Source organism: Nematolebias whitei, chromosome 6 (genome assembly GCF_014905685.2).
Source record: "Nematolebias whitei isolate Nwh7 chromosome 6, NemWhi1, whole genome shotgun sequence".
Taxonomy (NCBI): domain Eukaryota; kingdom Metazoa; phylum Chordata; class Actinopteri; order Cyprinodontiformes; family Rivulidae; genus Nematolebias; species Nematolebias whitei.
The window spans coordinates 19,565,863-19,570,094 of NC_056503.1; positions in this window are offsets into that span (position 1 = coordinate 19,565,863).

A 4,232-nucleotide genomic window follows, 5' to 3' on the forward strand; every position below is an offset into this window, starting at 1 on the left:
ATAATAATAATAATAATAATAATAATAATAATAATAATAATAATAATTTTCATTCAACCTTTATTTAGACAGGTATATCCCATTGAGTCTCAAGGACTCATTTACAAGAGAGACCTGATAATAAAAACAAGAACAACAACAACAATAATCATAATAATAACAACAATAATCATAATGATAACAACAATAATCATAATAATAACAATAATCATAATAATCATAATAATAATCTTAATATAAAACTTTATTGTCGTGCAGTGAACCATGCACAGTAGAACAAAATTGTGTTTAATTTCTTCGCAGCAGTGTAGGAGTACATAATTTACATGCATTGTATAGACTTTGGTGTTTTGGAAAGTCTGTGGCTGTGTGTGCGTTTGCTATCGTTGTCAGTTCACTAGTGTCCTGGGTTTAGCATTCTAATAGCTCGTGAGACTGAACTGTTGCAGAACCTGGTCTGCATAATGTCTCTAGACACAGAACACTAAAGATTACAGTTTTAGTTTGAGCTAAAATATAGTGAGGTACTGGATGGTATTCATTTTGGAGTTTGTTCATGAGTGTGGAAAGACTGATCTGCACAGTGAACTTCTTTGTTTACTGGTCAGTCTTCATTCTTAAATGTCCCTATGGTCACAAAGTCTTCTGAGAGATTGTGGATACACGCGGTCAAAATTATTATTATTAGATTTTTTGTAGGGTAGCTCGTCCCTAACTTAGAGAAAGAGTGAGAAGTTCAGTTATCTGGAAAAGAGTCAGAAAAGTACTGCTCCTCCTTCGCATCCAGTGGAGCCAGCTGAAGAGGTTCAGGCATCTGTCCTTGTCTAGCAGGAAGGAAACCCTGGGGAAGATCCAGGACTGAATTAATCATCTTTCAGCTGGCTGGAGGTCTCTTGTATGTCTGGGGATCCCTTCTTAAATGACTGCCCCTGAGACTTGACTCTGGCTATATTGTGTATAGTTCATATTTATGTGTGTATCTGTAATAATATGACGAATAAAGCCAATTCACAACAGCTTTATCATAGTTCATGACTCAGACCATTGATAAACAGGTTTGTACAAGTGTTTGACTCATTTATGAGACTTCTGAGGCTTTTGAAGAAATCAATATTCCTCTAACATCTTATTTCTTACTCTGTCCTACTTCCAGGAACAGCATCAGCTCTCAACAGTACAGCAAAGTGGACAACATGGATTACATACACCACCTATTCAATAGACAGCTTTTGCAGCTTGCTGGACATTCAGGAGACTCTGGGCTTGTTGGAAATTGCTGAAAGCACCAGCCTGTCCGGACAAGCGTAAGGTTCCGGCCTGTCAGAACACACTAAAGGCACTGGCTCATCAAAGCACACTGGGGAATTGGGCTCTTTGAAACTTGCTGGAGAAGTGAGCAAAGACAAAGTTACTGATATCCATATTAGCTCACCTCGACTTTGCCAGACATCACTAATAACCTCCCGATACTCCTAGAGCAGACACGTCCACCAGCAAGCAGCAAATATTTCCTTCGAATGCTGACAGATACAGTATCTAATGAACTGCAGATCAGTGGAGGCCTGGAATGATGTCTTCAGGGTCATATCCCGCTGGTTGAATGAACAAAGTTCCACTGGATCAAAGACAGCAAGGAGATGAGCAAACCCAGAATCTGGATCCACTGAATCCTTTGAATCTGGTGGCATTATTCTTTCTCATGGTGTCTCAATTGGAAGACAGAACTCAGGATATGGGTCCAGCTTAAAACTTAAAACATCTTTAATTAAGAGATTTTTCAAAGGCACAGAATGGAGGATACTGGTCCAAACACAAGCTGAAACCCCTGAAAAGACTACAAAGTTGGCCTAGCAAAAAAAAGTTTATGGATGGACAGATGGACAAAGACTATACAATAATATTTCCCGCCTTCTACAGGCTTATAAAAACTGTTATTCTTTAAGCTCCCAATTAAAAAAATATTATCTTGTTTAAAGCAGTTTACCATAGCAGCAAATACATTTTAACCTCTAAAAGAAATAGGAAACCATATGTGTGAATACAGTGAATTCACGTCAGAGCTTCATTATGCACTGTGCTGTATTTAAAAGAGGATCTACAACTTGTGGGATTTTAAACCTCCTTTTCTCTCTCCATGAAAAGTTTTGAAGATCAAATAGCCGTACTGTGTTAGCAGTCTGAGTGCTGGCTAGAGAACACTGTTGCCACAGTTGTGGATGATTGGCACTCATTTCCACATATTTCCATACAGGTCATTGTTCAGATAACTAGGAAGGACAACTTCAAATGAAAACTGTGTAGTCAGTGGATCAGTGGATATTCACCTTGACAGAAAATACCAACATAATGGTCAGTTAATAAGGAGGATTTTTGTACCTATACATTTATTCCCCTTGTGCAGCCATGCATGGTCAAAATCTTTCAAATAGCTCTACAAAATCATTCCTCCAGACTGATATAGTATTACTTAGCATTCTGTAAGGATTCTGCTTTTGTCTGGGGTTTTTTACTATTTAGCAGGCAGTTTCTCATGAGAGATTTTACTTTTTTTCTGCTGCCAATGACAGTTTGATGTTAAGTCATCTATAAACACTATGACCCTGATGCATCTGATGTAAAACTAATTCAGGGTGCTAGAATCTGAAAAAAAAAAAAAAAAAATCAGAAGCAAATTATAAAAAATCTTATGAGCTTGTTGATTCAGTGTTCTGTTTTTTGAGTCAACAGCATTATTTATTGTCTGGACGGAAAATGTAGAGACAGAAAGTTGATGCCAGCAAAATCCAGTGAGTGTTCTTTATGAGTCATCGACTTTTTAAAAGAAAATCAGTTTTGTGTAACAACTGTAGTGAACCTGATCTGACCCTGATGACCTCAAATCTTGATCAGATGAACTGAGACTGTTATTTCATTGATCTGCATCCAGAAGTACAGTTTGATCCATCTGGTGACTTTCTTTCTTGAATTAATCAAGCAGAAAAGACAATTTTTTATAATCATCACTGTTTTACAAATGTTTGATAATCAAATTGTGTTAGTTCACTCAATGTTACAGGTTGAAGAGAACTACTCATTTTTATTTTACATAAACAGTAAGTAATGATTTTTATTCCTCATTCAAAGAAGAAATCAGGTTAATATGCATTTCTTGATTTTCTGTCTTCAAGGAGCAAGCTTTTGTAAGTATGTGAAAGGTCGAGTCTTGGTCAACTAAAATGTTTACTGAGAAGAAAATGTCATGTTTAACTATTTGAGAAGATAATCAGAGTAGAGACTCCACGAAGTCTGCTTTTCTGCAATAATCTCTCTGTCAGTTGTTGAACAATCTCATTCTCTGACCTCGACTTATGATAACATCTTACATCACAAACCACACCTTTTCCTGGTCCATCGACCAATCAAAAGCTCTCAAATGACCCGGAAGTCGACCCATTTAAAATGTGGCAACTTCCCAGTTCATACTGAGATGCTGGAGAGTCCGAGAGTCTGGGAGTGATAGAGAGTAAGAGTCTCAGAGTGATGGAGGTTCTGAAGAAGTTCTAGAGTCTGAAAACTCTGATGTCTGATGGGGAAAACTGATGTCTGAAGCCCAGAGTGCTTCCGTTGGAATACAGAATGCAGTGACGATGTTGGGATTATAATTTCTGTTTGAACACCACGTACGACTCTCTGAGGGTTTGGCAGTTCTCACGGAGACGCTGAAAGAGTCAGAAAGGAACCTACTCCGACGCTGATTCCATCGTCAACCAGGTAGAGGGTTCTATTTTCGACTAAGTGTACCGGAGGCCAGCTGATATCTGATGGAGCGTGCACGTTTTCTGGTCAAACAGATTAATTCCCTCACAAATCTCTCTGTAAGATAAATCTCCATCTCCATCTTAAACTCTGCTTTCTCATAAAATCAGTACAGATATTTTAGAAATATCTGAAGCAAAGTCCTCAATCACCGCCGCGTGATTGAAGCTCATTATTTGTGAAACTTGTCTGTTATTATTTTCATATTTTGCCAAATTAATGTAAATGTTTGATGTTAAACTTTGATTCTGAAAATAAATGACCGCATTCATTTGATGGGTCAAAGATAATAACGTCTCTCGTTCGCATTTCTGTTAAAATTCAATGCACGACATTACACAGTCAGAAAGATGAGGAACTCGTGAAAAGTATGCATATATATTTCCCTATATTGTCATACTACAGTTGGTGGCGTACGTCCGTACGTTACTACTACA